Genomic DNA, 17,500 nt, shown 5'->3' on the forward strand with positions numbered 1-17,500 from the left:
AAAAAGGACTAGTTTTATTTATTCTTACTTAGGTTTATTATATTCTATATTCGCTAAAATCTGTAATATAATAGCTAATAAATCAAAGCTATTTATTAGATTTTAATAATTATTGTTCATATATTAGAAATTCTCTTTTATTATTTCAATCTATAACTTTGTTAGAACTTTAATAAAATTACTTTTCTTATTATTCTATTCTTTTTCAATTCATTTTATTACTTTAATATTAGTTTTATTTGTATTAATAAAACTAATGAATACTTAATATAATTTTCTCTTTATTATTATATTAATTGAATTAATTAGTTTATTAATTTAGATAACTTTAATAATCTCTTTTCTCTTATAAGATTAATGTAGTATTATAATATCGATTATTATTCAATAGATCAATATAACATTCCAAAATCGAGATATCTTTGTATTTTCAACTTTGTTATATAGAATTAATTCTCTATATTCTTTATAAACCCTTTCATTCATTATAGTAATTATTTTTATAGCAATATTACTAAATAATAGGTTTATAACTTTAAATCGTTCCTTTTAATTATTAAATCTTAGGTTTATACATTCATTAAATTCATAATCCCTAATCAATCTTAATATACTATTTATAATCAAGAGATAAAAAAGCAAAATGAATACTTATATACTTTTTATTAAAGCTAATTACTATAATTATAATACTATTTCGAATATATTAAATATTATTAAAATAGCTTAATACCTTTAAATGTAATATAAAAAACAAATGTGTAGTTATTATAAACCTTATAATCTTACTCGATTTTTTTATAGTATTTTATATAAATATATTTAATATAACTTTTATAAAGGAATTTACAAACTCAATAATTAATTTCATAATTACTATCGTCTTTATAAACATTATAATTCCTTTTACATCTCTTGATATCTGTACTCAATCTTTGGCCTATATTATGTTGACTATTGGCCCTAAGATCTTTATAAAGGCGATTAAGTTCGATAGTACAAACGACACTAAAAACATTATGTTTTCTAAGTTTAAAAATATATAATTTAAAAAAACCTTTTACGGCTTTATATCAGGAAAAGACTTCACTTCAAATTATATTTAATACTAGAATTGTAGACTACTTATTAAATATAAACTCTTTGTTTTATTCAATTGATCCCCCTATCTTCACTCTTTAATAACAATTTATAGAAATCATTAAAAGTCTTTTTTTAATTAATATTCTAATAATCTTATTCACAACTACAAACTGAATTATTACTCCAACAAGTAATAATATTTGTAATCTACTTTATAATAAATATAATTAATAAAAGATTTTATAAATATTAAATACTATATCCCTAATTATTTTCAAGATTTAGTATAACTATATAGTCATGAAAGTCTCTATCTTCTTTATAAATCTGAATAATAATACAATTATAATGAACAAGGCTCTTGTTTTTAATAAAACTTTTATATAAATAAAGAAATGCTCAATTGTAATTAAATCCTTTAGTTATAAAGTCAATAAACACTTTAATACAATCATCTAGATTATTTTATTTACTAAAATAGTTTACCTTTTTACTTTTTTTAATATTAACAATCCTTTCAGGCTTATTAAGAAGAAGTACATTATAACTCAATATAATTCAGACTACTAAGAATATTACTCCCCCTCCAGGTACTACTAATTCCCCCTTTACACTTACTATAATTACTAAATAAATATATATAAGAAACTGATAGGAGTTAATTATATAACACTCTCTAAATATACTAATTACTATAAACCTTTTAAAATAGAATATAATAAATACTCTACTATTCTTTAATATAAAAAGAATATTATAATACTTTTTATTAAGAATAAACTTAAGACTATTTAAAAGATAAATGAGGTTTAATATAAAGTGATTAATAGAAATATTAAATATTCCTATAGATATAATATTTTTTAATAAATATAAATATAAGAAGGTTATTATTTAATATAAATAAATAAAATTCTTTTTTATTATTAACTAAACTCTAGTTTAAAATCAAATATAAGCTTTTATAATTATAATTTAGATATTTATTCTTCTTCAAGATAGGAATCCCAGATTATACTCAAAATCAAAAAGAGGAAATAATAAGGATACTTTTTATAATATATATAGCTTTAACAAGCTAAATATATTTAATTTTAAAAAGATAATTTATTAATGTTAATATAATATTATAAACTTTATAATAAAATTCATATTTGATTAATTTAATAATATAATCTTTAAATATATTGAGTTAATATTAATAAAAGTACTTTTATATATATAATAATCCTTATAATCTTTAATATTTAGTAAATCAATATTATTTATATTCAAAACCCCTGAATTGTTATTAATATATATATACAAAACTATTCAAATTATGATTATTATACTTCTATGAATTCTTAAGATCTTATAAATCCTGAAGAATTAGATTGCTTTTAGATTATGATATATATGTATAAGGATATTAGTTTATATATACAACAACACCACCCTGTTTATAATAGAAATTTTCTTTAGATTAATATAAATAAAAACATTATACTTAATTTATATTAATAGCTAGATAATAATAAAACAATAGATTATATATTCTATTTAATTCTATTATCTCAATATTTAATAAAGAGTAACTTTAATGTTCAGTATTATATATTTGAATTAGGAATGTAATTCAGATATAAGGGCTTGAATCTAGTATACTAATCTAATAATAATAATATGAACTTTATTAATGTTCCTAGCGATTCTACATATAGGGCCAACTATATTATTAATCTTATCTTCTTAAATATTTCCTTTATTAATATTATTATTAGAATAAATATATATAATAATTTGAAGTATGAAATATAGATTATTATTATTCTAGAATAAGGTATAATCCTATTAAAACAATATTATTATAGAATCTCGGAAACAAAACTAAGTAAACTCTTTAATCTAATATATATTAATATAATTTATCTTCTTAATGCCCTTTTTCTTATGAACGAGATAGTAATTGAAGTATATATAACTAGCTTTATTTCAATAATAGATTTTGTTATTTATATAATTAATAAGTTCAATAGAGGAAATAATAAAGCGATATTATAATAAACTTTTCAATATAAAGAGATATATCAAGCTTATCTTTATAAATATAATATCTTAAAAGAAAATGTTCTCTAAACAATATAAACCTTTTATAAAGTAATCTAACATATAATATATAATTATTAAAAGAATATTATAAATAAAGTCAAGAATAATAAGAAGCTCTATAAGATTATTAATTGATATAAACTAAGGCCTAATTTAAAATCTCCCTCATTATATATTAATAGAATTCTTATAAAAGATATTATAAAAAAGATTAAAATCTTATACAAAGAAATCCTTAATTATTTTAATACCTTAAATAATCTCAAATATAATCTCCTTAAAAACTAAACTAAATTAAATACTTTAGAATAATTTTAATCTATTTCAATAAAAAAAGTCGAATAAAACATTATTAAGATCTTTAGTATTTTATTAAATATAAATTATATTATAATACAAATACTTAAGGCCTATTAATTAATAATAGATTATCCTCTACATAAGCTTTACAATCAATATTTAATATTCAACTTCTTTCTATAAGCCTAAAAGCTTATCAAAATAATTATACTATTTAAGATTAATAAGAATCAATCCTTAATCTAATTCTAATAACCTATTACATTTATTTCCTATATTTTAAAAGATTTGAAAAGAATTATAGTCTATTATCTAATATAGATTATATTAACTAATAATATCCTCAATCTATAATATAAAAAAGCTTTCCTTAAAAAAACCATTATAAATCTAATAATCTACTTTATTTATAATATAGAAGTAATCTTTGCCTGTAGACTAAAGATTATTATAACTATTATAAATATTTAAAAGGCTTTTAATATATTTCTAAAATAAAAATTATTAAAAAGAATAATTAAATAAGATTGATTTTTAATTCTGTTAAGATTAATCAAATCCTTCCTTATTAATCAATTCATTTAAGTATAATTAAAGAATTTAATTATATTTAATTACAAAATTAATTATAAAATACTTCAAGATTCCCTCTTTTTCTTGATATTATATATATTATATTTAGTCAAATTTATATTACAAAATATAGCGTTATATTTTGAATATATTAATAATCTCTATCTATATTAGATCTTTTAGTCCTTGAATTTTAATATTCTTATTCTAATAGATAATATAAAAAAGATTCTTGAATAAAATAATAATAACAAAATTACTTTTATTTTCGAAAAACTTAAAATGATTTATTTAATTAAAAAGAAAAGGGTTTACATTTTCCTCTATATTATTAATAAAAAGCTTATTATTATATCAATTATTATAATCAAAAAGAAAGCTCAATTTATTCTAAAATGATTGAAAATCTAATTCAACAAAAGACTAATCTTTAAAAGGTATATGATTATAAGAGCTATTAAAGCTCGAACAATAGTATATTATATTTATAATCTTATAAAAATAGTTAATAGTCTCCTAGCCTTAGCTTTATAAAAAGCTATAATTACTTATATTATTCCCTTTCTTATATATAAAACTGAAGTATAGTTTGATAGTAGAATAAAGCTATTCTATATTCAATATATTAGCTATAATCTTACTATCTTTTTCTAAATAAATTAATATATTAATCTATTTGAATAAACATTTGTTTTAATTCTTTAGAATATATTCTCTAAATAAAAAACTACTTCAATTATTATTTTCTTCAAAGATATAAATATTTCATTTATTAAAATTATATTAAACAAAGTTATACTCTGTTTTGCTATATATATATAATTAATGAACATCTTTCATTTTATAATCTATTAAATCTTACTCTTACTTATTATTAAAGATAAAAATACTAATTAATAATAAAAACCTAAAACTAAAATTTAACATTTAGAAACAATCTTTCCTTATATTACTCATTTTATATTATAATCCTTATACTTCTCTTCAAAATACTAAATGAATTTAACAAAAAGTATAAACAAAGAAACTATAGTTATTAGCTTTAAGAAATAATAATCTTATTTTCTTTTTAATAAAATTTTAATCTTTTTAAATAATTTGAAATAAATTATTAATAAAAAGAGGATTATTGAATATAAATATATTAAAACAAAAAGTAAATAGTTATTAATTTAGGTTTAATTAATAGCATTTTATATATTTTCAACTTAAAGATAATTAAAATCTATATAGATCTCAAATATATCTTAAGAACTTCTTTACTCAATAAATAATACTTATAATTCTATATTAATAATATATTAATAATCTAATATTTATATAAAAGTATATTCAACTTTTTTTAATAAGCCTTTTATATTTATTAAGATATTATATAGATCTTTAATATTAGGGTTTATTAATTCCTTAAACATATAAGTATAAAGGGGAATAAAATTACTAATAAGCTTATCGACCTTAATGCTTACAAACTTATATAAAATCTAGAACTTGCTTCAAAACCTATTATTAATAAAATAAATATTATTATTAAAAAGCTTTGTAATTAAGTAAAGCAATTCTAATAAAATAAATAATAATTTATATTCTCAAATATTTATAATAAATAAAACTTTATTTATATAATAAAGTTTCCTTTTAAATTAAATCTATTAAAAAATATATTATATTATATTCTAGTTTTATATATAGAATATAAAGATTTTGTATAGTATTATAGAAAGTTCAAGTACTAAAATACTAATTTGAAATGCTTCTATAATTATTAAAAAACTGTAGAATATTTAATATTATATTAAAAATCGCTAACTTAATTTAGAAAATAATCTAAACAATTACTTCTATTTTCCTCCTTATTAATAATGAAAGGTCTTAGCTACTTCTCATTTCTAATATTATAATTATTAATACTAATTGAATTTCTTAAAATCATTTAGTTTTATACTAACATCTATTTCTATTAAGAACACTTACCTCTTTTAATTCTTTCTTTTCTTTTTCTTTTCTTTTTAATAAAACCTTATTCCTCTTTATATTTAATTTAAAATAATAATTAAAAATAAAATAAGGGATTTATAATACTAAATACATTTTTCTAAATATATATTCTTATAGCTTTATGCTTATTATTCCTAGGAATTATATCTAATTCTTCAAAATCTTGAATACTATTAATCTTATTTCAATTAATAAAGAAGGAGTTACTTAAATAAGCCCTAACCTTTATATATATGAACTGCTTTTTAAGGCATTTAAATAAGTCTATAGTTTAGTACATCCCCATACCCCTTGGGAGGTTTTTAGGGTCGGCCTTATGCCGGCTCGACGGACGTTAATAAATACTATTACTACTACTACTATTAATATCGATTATTAGTTTCTTTTTATTGATTATATTCAATTTAATGAGTAGATTGTATAATAACTTTAAATTAATATATAGAATTAATAGAATTTCTTCATTAAGAATAGTATTAATTATAAAAGTAATTACTATATCAATATTAAATCCTTGAATTAATCTATATAATTCTAAAGCTTAAATGCTATATATAACCCTTTTATATTTAATGAATAATTAATAAATAATGTTAATATTATTATATTTATTTATTATGATAATAATATAGTTTATTTGAAATAAATAATCCTTGTTATTAATAAAAGAGGTATTAGTGAGAATAACGATTTTGAATAAATTCAAATCAAATAGTATATAATCAAGTTCTTTAATGGAATTTTCTTTTTATTATTTAATATATTTATTTAATATTATAATATCGTTTTTTTCAGATTATATTGTTTATATTATTGTTTATATTATTATTAATAAATCAAAAGATACTTTAGATTAATATATATTATAAGTTTATTATATAATATATTAATCATATATAGAAGTATATTTTCGAATCTTATTATATATATTATAAATATTTATTGATTTTTTAAAAATAAATTATAAATTCTTATATTGTTTTTTCTAATTGAATTAAATGTTATTGTTTTCAAGTATAAAAGTAATGTTATTAAACTTCAATAAATAATTAAGAATAAGTTCTTTACAATCTTTAATTATAAAATTAATTTACTTAAATTATTTATCTCTAATTTGAATAAACTTATTGTCCCTAATAATAAGTATGTCATCTACTTGAGGATCTATAATGCCGAATTTAGTACTTTGATTATTAATATATAAAAAGTAAGAGTTATATATAAATTATTGTATTCTAAGTTTTTTATAATAATAAATATGATATATCTTAAATTAATGATTTTCTACTTTTGAAATATTCTATAATGATTTTATAATAAATAAAATTATATTGATTAATAAATAACGTAACTTATAGTGAACCAGGTCATATGGGAAACCGGATCACAAAATTCAATTCTCTTTATATGATCTTGTTCTACAAACTACATATTCATTTAATTCTAACTCTAAATCACTTAAACTACTTTTTGACTTTTCTTCTTCAATCTTTTCTTTTAATTTTTTAATTAGATGTTTATATAATCATCCTTATAGCTTTTTCTCCTTAGATTTTTCCTCCATTTTATATACCATTTTCAATACTACTTTATTATTAAAGACAAATTAATCTTATAATTTGATTTTTTTATTTTTTATTCTTTTCTTTTGAGTTTCAATTATTTTTTAAATATTAGTAAATTATTTTTAAAGTAGGGTTAATTTAGCATTTTGAGATTCTATAAGTTTAATTATTTTTTTAGTATATTAATAAATTGGTAATACAAGAGAATCATTATTTATTAAAGCTTTATTAAAGGTTTAATTTACTTGTTTTAGTTTTGTTTTATTTAAAGAAAAGCTTTTAAATATAAATAAGTTTAGATCTTGATTGAAGGTTCTTATTTATAGAGTGGAAGATTATTAGGAAGAGTTAAATGGTAATAAATTGAGTACTTTTCATAGGACAAAAGATATTAAATTAATTTCTTTTTAACTAACTTTAATATTAAAAGAATTCAATACTTTTTTTCTAATATTTTAGAAGAATTCTATTTATTCAGCTTTTTGAATTCGTTTTACATTAGTTCGAGAATATTAATTAATCTTTAAAATATAATATTGTTTTATTAGCCTATATACTACAATATTAAATAATTAAAATAAGTAGAAGTAATAAGAAGGTAATATAAGTAAATCGATATTCTTCTCTATATAGAAAGCAATAAAGCTATCTGTAATATAACTTGAATAACTATTTATAATTAAAAGTCGAGATCAATCACCTAACATTTTCTTGGATTTTAATTCAAAAACCCTTTTTAATCATTTTAATCTATAACTATTTGAGGTTTATTCATTTGTATTAATAGAGAATTACTAGCTTTAAAATATATCCTTTGAAATCCATACAGAATTAATATTCTAAGCCTTGAAAATAACCATAGGTAATAAAGCCTTTCTAACTATATTAATACATTCAAATACAATTATTCATTATTATTTATCAATTATAACTTTCCAATTCGATTTCTAAATAGAATCAATTGTAATACATATACTTTAAGTACTTCCAACTTCAAATCCAATTTTATCTATATTATATATATTATTTAATTCATACTTTTGTTTAATAAGATATATACAAAATATATTAAACCAAGCCTGAATATTCTTTAATATTATCTTTTTAGTTTAATTAGATTTTAATTGATATAAATAGTATATCTTAAATTCTAAATATTATTTTTAGAATTTATAAATTTATTTATAATTTATAGATGGAATTTCTATCGAGGTAGGAATTCGAAATAATATAATCTAAATATATTGAAAACAAATTTCGTTGGTTATTTTCTTTATTAATATAAATATAATAGGGAATTTAATAATAATAAGTTATAAAATCTATTGTATAAGAATATTTTCTTTTATATTTGAAAGAATTTGAGCTATTTCATAGGATTAAGTACATAATTTCCTTTTAGCAACTTTAGCTATAAGAATTGATTTAGAAACTTCAAAATATTCTATAACCTTTCTAATTAATTTGAATTCCTTCAATTGAAGTATAATAATAATATTCTATATTTTCTTTTCAATTTAAGAAGGTATAAAAAATGATTCAATATATATAGCAAAACTTGTTAGGGTTTGAAGTTAGTAATGGGCTAAATATGACCCGGTTCCCCATATGACCCGATTCATTATAAGTTACATTATATTCTTTTTGAAGTATATGTATAAAAAATATAATATAAATTCAAATAATAAGTTGTAATTTATGAAATTCAATATCTATTCCTTTATTTTTGATTTTATTAATAAGATATAACTTCAAGATATATATATTAAAGGGAATATTTGATAATAATATAATTTTGAACATACTCTTAATTATTAATTTATCAATCTCCTTGATTTTAAACTCTTTATATATAGTTGAATCTAAAAGATCAATAATGAAATAATGTAATAGTATTAGGATATTGTTATTTTAATAATATATACTTTATATTAAAGGGTTATTATTTTCTCAATTGTAATTAATAATGTATTGTATATTATATAAGATAATAGTATTGTAATCGATATTTTATAGTAATGTTGTATATTAGTGTGAAGTGTTGTATACCTGAATTAAATGTATTATAAATATCTTTTGAAAGGTTTGACTTTTCTTTTCATTTATATAGAATAGCTATAAGTATATCGATAGAATATCAAATGTTATATTGATTTATCTTTTGTAAAATATTTCTTGAAAAAAGCAAAGCCTTTTAAAAAGTTTTCATTCTTTATTTTCTTATATCTAAAAACCTTTTTCTTTATAATTAAAACCCTTCTATAAGACTTTTGAGTATTAAAAAGTCTAGATTATTATAAGAATTTATAATTTAAACTTTTTTATTAATCATATTCAATATGATAAATCTATTGTTAATAATATTGATATTAATAATGTTAATATAAATATATTAAACCCTCCTTCTTGATATTAATAATAATATCTTTTTAATTTGAATAAGTATTGACTTGGTGATTGTGGGAGAGGATATTAGGAGGTTTCCTGCTTCGAATACAATAAAGATTAATAAGTTTTTCCAAGAAAATCTTTCCTTGGTTTTTTCGTATTCAATTCTTTATATTATCTTTTATATATAATTAAGGATAATATAGTATTCAATATTATTAGATTATAAACAAGAAATTTACAAATTATAAGGAAAAAGAGCTCAAAAACATCAAATTCTTAACTAAAGAATAAGAAACATTTATATCAGAGATATTATTCAAGTTTAATAATAATCTCATTATTTAAAAAAATAATAATATAATATATTTTAATTGAAAGAAACAATATGAGAACTTATACTTAATTGAATTAGAATTATTTAATATATAAAGTATATATAAAAAGCTAAGAAAGTTAATAATAATAAAGAATTAATATATTACATAATATACTTGAGAAATATACTATGATAATATATTAACTAAAAGCAATATTTAATCTATCTTACATTATATAAATTATTAATTTTTCCAAAAAAATTAACTCTTTTAATAAGTATATTCAAGAGTAAATTAACAATTTATAGAAAAGCCTGTAGTTTGTTTCATTTAATATAAATACTCTCAGATTGATTATATTCATTAATATATTCTTTATTAATAACGATTTGTTCTTCTAAATTAAATATAACATTATTTTAATGAATAAATATAATAAAACTAATATTGTTTATTAATTAGTAATTAAATATAAGAAAGTTATTAAAAGTAAATTAATATCAAAATTCTATAATATGGTTCTAGCCTTTAATGTTAATATTATAATTAAGAGAATAATTAATAATTTCTTCTTAAACTATAAGATTTTATTAATTATATATATTAGCTCCAAATCATTTTATAATTACCGTACACAACTCAACATTATCAACAACAAAAGATTAGTAATTAATATAATAATAATTTGTAAAACATATAAGAAGTAAAAGATTATAAGGATCAAATAGATTAATAAAGATTTTAATCTTATAAATATAATAACCAAGTTCAAATCATATCAAGTTCTAAAGAACCTGATTAATAATAATATAATAAAGATTAAGATTATAAAATAGATTAATAAAGATTAGAAGAATAGAAAGTTATATGAATAAGAAGGAGTTAATTGGAAAGGATATAAAATTGACGATTTTAGAAAATTGTCAATATTGGAATAGAGATTGTATAATCATATTAATGTTAATACTAATATCTTCTAATATTATAATAATATGTTTCGTAGTCTTAGCTTTTAGAATCCTAATTAATAATAATGATATAAACCATAATACTATATTGACTTTACCATCCTCATGGTGATACTAATAATATTATTCATTTTGTATAGATTTTTATAGTACTTTACCTAGTAATACGGATTCAGATTCCTCCTTCAAGTGATTCAAATAATAATAAAATAAATGTAAGAGAAACTATTGAGATAAGTAAGAGGATTTAAAGAAAATTAAAGAGTTATTTCTATATACTTAAAATCTAAAATATAAAGATATTTTGACTTTCAAATACTATATTAATCAAAATTGAAAAAAAGAATGGAATATATTTTCAGTATTATATATGACAATTTACTTTTCTACTTCTTGAAAGTTTAGATTGATATAACATTCCAAAATCGAAATATCTTCGCATTTTCGACTTTATTATATAAAATTAACTATCTATATTCTTTATAAACCCTTTTACCTATATAATAATTACTTTTATAATAATATCATTAAGTAATAGACTTATAACTTTAAATTATTAAACCTTAGATTTATATATCTGTTATATTTATAATCCTTAATTAATCTTAATATATTATCTATAATTAAAAAATAGAAAAGCAAAATGAATACTTATATATCTTCTTTCAAAATTAATTATTATAATTATAATATTATTTCGAGTATGTTAAATATTATTAAAAAGTAGCTTAATATTTTTGAATATAATATAAAGAATAAATATATAATTATTATAAATTTTATAATCTTATTTAATTCCTTTATAATATTTTATATAAATATATTTAATACAACCTTTATAAAGAAATTTACAAGCTGAATAATTAATTTCATAATTATTATTATCTTTATAAACATTATAGCTTCCTTTATATCTTTTAATATTTATATTTAACCTTTTATTTATATTATATTGATTATTAACTTTAAGATCTTTATAGAAGTAATTAAGTTTAATAATACAAACAATATCAAAATCATTATATTTTTTAAGCTTAAAAATATATAATTCAAGAAAACCTTTTATAATTTTATATTAAAAAAAGTTTTATCTTAAATTATATTTAATATTAGAATTATAAATTACTTATTAAATACAAACCCTTTATGTTACTTAATCAATCCCCTATTTTTACTTTTTAATAATAACTTATAAAAATCATTAAAGATTTCTTTTTAATTAATATCTTAATAATCTCGTTTATGATTATAAATATAATTGAATTATTATTCTTATAAGTAATAATATTTATAATCTATTCTATAATAAGTATAATCAATAAAATGTTTTACAAATATTAGATATTATATTTCTAATTATTCTTAAGACTTAATGTAACTAAATGATTATAAAAGTCTCTATTTCCTTTATAAATCTGAGTAATAGAGTAATTATAATAAACAAGACTTTTATTCTTAGTAAAGCCTTTATAAAAATGAAGAAGTATTCAATTACAATTGAATCCTTTAATTGTAAAATTAACAAATACTTTAATAAAATCATTTAGATTATTTTATTTATAGAAATAGTTCATTCCTTTACACTTCTTAATATTAACAGATTTTTTTAGATTTATTAAAAAGAAGTATATTTTAGTTTAATATAATTCAGACTATTAAGGATATTACTTCCCTTTTAAATATTACCAACTCTTTTTTTGAATTTATTATAATTATTGAATAGATATATATAAAGGACTAGTAGGTACTAATTTTACAATGTTTTTTAAGTATATTAATTATTATGAATCTTTCAAAACGGTATATAATAGATATTCTACTATTCTTTAATATAAGAATAATATTATATATAATACTCTTTATTAAGAATAAACTTAAGGTTATTCGAAAGATGAATAAGGTTTAGTATAAAGTGATTAATATAATTATTAAAATCTTTGAAATCAAAATACTAGATATTCTTATAAATATAGTATTTTTTAATGCATATAAATATATCAAGGTTATTATTTAATATAAATAAGTTAAATCCCTTTTCGTTACTAGTCAAATCTTAACCTAAAATTAAATACAAGCTTTTATGATTATAATTTAGATATTTATCTTTCTTTAAGATAAAGATTCTAAATTACACTCGAAATTAAAAAAAGGAAACAATAAGAATACTCCTTATAATATACATAGCTCTAATGAACTAAATACATTTAATTCTAAAGAAACGATTTGTTAATATCAGTATAATATTATAAGTTTTGTAGTGGAATCCATATTGAACTAATCCAATAATATAATCCTTAAATATATTAAACTAATATTAGTAGAAGTACTTTTATATATGTAACAATTCTTATAGTTTTAGATATCTAATAAGTTAATATTATTTGTATCTAGAAATCCTAAATTGTTATTAATATATGCATATAAAACCATTCAAATTATAATTACTATGTTTTAATGGATTTTTAGAATTTTACGAATTTTGAAAAGTTAGATTATTCTTAGGTTATAATATATATGTATAAAGATACTGATTTATATATATAATAATGTTACCTCGTTTATAATAGGGACTTTTTCTGAATTGATACAAATAGGAATATTATATTTAATTTATACTAATAGTTGAATAATAATAAGATAATAGATTATATATTTTATCTTATTTTATCATTTTAATATTTGATAAGGAATAATTTCAATATTTAGTATTACATATTTAATTTAGAAGTGTAATTTAGATATAAGGGCTTGAATCTAGTATATTAGTTTAATGATAGTAATATGGACTTTATCAATGTTTCTAACGACTTTATATATAAAACTAATTATATTATTAATTTTATTTTCTTAAATATTTTCTTTACTAATATTATTATTAAAGAAAATATATATAATAATTCCGATTATTAAATACAAGTAATTGTTATCCCAGGATAAAGTACAACCTTATTAGAACAATATCATTATAAAATCCTGAAAATAGAACTAAATAAACTCTTTAACTTAATATACATTAATATAATCTATCTTTCTAACACTCTCTTTTTTATAAACAAAATGATAATTAATGTATATATAATTAACTTCATTTCGATAACAAACTCTACTATCCACATAATTAACAAATCTAATAAAGAAAATAATAAAACTATATTATAATGAACCCTTAAATAAAAAGAGATATATCAGATTTATTTTTATGGATGTAATATTTTAGGAAAGAATATCCCCTAAACAATATAAATCTTTTATAAAATAATTTAATAAACAAAATATAATTATTAAAAGAATATTATAAATAGAATTAAAGATAATAAACAGTTCTATAAGATTATTAATTAGTGTAAATTAAAATTTAATCTAAAATCTTCTTCATTTTATATTAATAAAAATCTTATAGAAGATATTATAGAGAAAGTCAAGGCTTTATATAAGAAGGTCCTTAATTGTTTTAATACCTTTAATAATCTTAAATATAATTCACTTGAAAATTAAATTGGATTAGATATTCTAAAATAGTTTTAATTTATTTTAATGAAAAGATTGAATAAAATATTATTAGGATTTTTAGTATTTTATTAGATATAGATTATATTATAATATAAATACTTAAGATTTGTTAATTAAGAATAAGTCGTTTTCTTTCTAAGCTTTATAACTAATATTTAATAATCATCCTTTTTTTATAAGCCTAAAAGCTTATCAAAATAATTATATTATTTAAGATTGATAAAAAGAATAAATGCTTAATTTATTTTTAGTAATCAATTATATTTATTTTTTATATTTCAAAAGGTTTGAAAAGAATTATAACCTATTATCTAATATAAACTATATTGATTAATAACATTTTTGATTTATAACATAAAAAAGCTTTTTTTAAAAAAGTTATTATAAATCTGATAGTCTACTTTATTTATAATATAGAAGCAACATTTGTTTACAGATTGAAGATTATTATGATTATTATAAATGTTTAAGAGATTTTCGATATACTTCTGAAATGGAAATTATTAGAAAGAATAATTAAATAAACTAGCCCCTAACCCTTTTAAGATCAATTAAATCCTTTTCCATCAATTAATTTATTCAAGTATGATTAGAGAATTCAATTATACTCCATTATAAAGTTAATTATAGGATGTTCTAAAGCTTTCTCTTTTTTTTAATTTTATATATATTATATTTAATAGAATTTATATTGAGCCTTCTAATTCCTAAACTTTAATATTCTTATTTTGATGAATTACATAGAAAAATCTTTAAATAGAATAATAATAATAAGATTATCTTTACTCTTGAAAAACTCAAAATAATTTATTTGATTAAAAATAAAAAGGTTTATATTCCTTTTTATATTATTAATCAGAAGCTTATTATTATATTAATTATTATAATTAAAAATGAAGTTCAATTTGTTTTGAAATGATTAGAAATTTGATTTAATAAAAGGCTTATCTTTAAAAGGTATATAACTATAAGAGTTATTAACGCTTGAATAGTAATATATAATATTCATAGCTTCATGAAGATAATCAATAGCTTGTTAGCTTTAATTCTATAAAAAACTATAATTATCTAGTAGTAGTAGTAGTAAATTCATAATCGATTCGATCTATATAGCTATACTAAGATTATAAAATACACCTATATCTATATCTAATTAAATGAAGTAAATAGGAAAAAGATATAAAAACCCACTTCTTTTCAATATCCTATCAAATCGCTTATATTATATATCTATTCTATTTAATACTTATAGCCCGTAATACCTATACTTTCGAAGACAATATTATTATAATTGTTTCATTTCTATTTTACAAGTTAGTAATATATAGCCTATTTTTACTCAGTATAATAATGTAAACCCCCTCTCCCCTCTTTTGTGACACAACGATTTTTATTGTTGTTGATATTATTGTCGTTATAACGATGTAACCCTGCGGTTACCCGCCTCTATAATTATCTATATTATTCTTTTTTTTATATATAGAACTAAAATATAATTTAATAATAAAACAAAACCATTTTATATTTAATATATAATAAAAACCCCGAATGTTATCATTTTATATATTGATACCTCAAATATCAGATTTATAATTAAAATAATCTCAATTAGTATTTTGTAATGCTTATTAATCTTTTAATCTAATATACAATCTTTTAGGAATTAATAAAATAAAAAGAAAAGATATAAAATTGTTAATTAGAATTCAAGAAATTTAATAAAATAAATTATTTTAAATTATCTTCAAAATTGAAATTAAAATTCAATTTAATAATTTTCCAATTGATTTTGTTATAATAATCAAGCTTCAACATTAACCCTTCTATTACTGAAATACTATTAAATTGAATTTTAATTTCAATTCCAAAGATAATTTAAAATGATTTATTTTATTAAATTTCTTGAATTTTAATTAACAATTTTATATCTTTTCTTTTTATTTTATTAATTCCTAAAAGATTATATATTAAATTTGAAATTTACTAGTTTATAAATTTAGTAATAATGTAATAAAATAATAATATTTTGTTCTATTATATACTAGTTGAGATATTAATATATAAAATAATGATATTCGGGGTTTTTACTGTTTAATATATTAGTTATAATCTTATTATTTTCTTCTAGATAGATTGATATATTAATCCACTTGAATAAATATTTATATTAATTTTTAAAAATATATTCTTTATTTAAAAGATTATTTCAACTATTGTTTTTTTTAAAAATATAAGTATCTTATTTATTAAGATTATATTAAATAAAGTTATGCTTCGTTTTACTATATATATATAGTTAGTAGATAATTTTTATTTTATAATTTGTTAAATCTTATCTTCATTGATTATTAAAGGTAAGGATATTAATTAATAATAGAAATCTAAAATCAAAATCCAATATCTAGAAATAATCCTTCCTTATATTATTTATTTCATATTATAATTCTTGTACTTCTTTTTAAAATATCGAATGAATTTAATAGGGGGTATAAATCAAGAAACTATAATTATTAATTTTAAGGAATAATAATTCTATTTCCCTTTAATAAGATTTCATTTTTCTTAAATGAATTTAAAGAAAATGTTAATAGAAAAAGATTTATTAAATATAAATATATAATATATTAAAACGAAAAGTAAATAATTATTACTTTAAGCTTGGTTAATAATATCTTATATATTTTTGATTTAAAGGTAATTAAGA

The sequence above is a fragment of the Botrytis porri genome, assembly GCF_014898465.1.
Source record: "Botrytis porri strain MUCL 3234 chromosome Unknown BPOR_008, whole genome shotgun sequence".
Lineage (NCBI taxonomy): Eukaryota > Fungi > Ascomycota > Leotiomycetes > Helotiales > Sclerotiniaceae > Botrytis > Botrytis porri.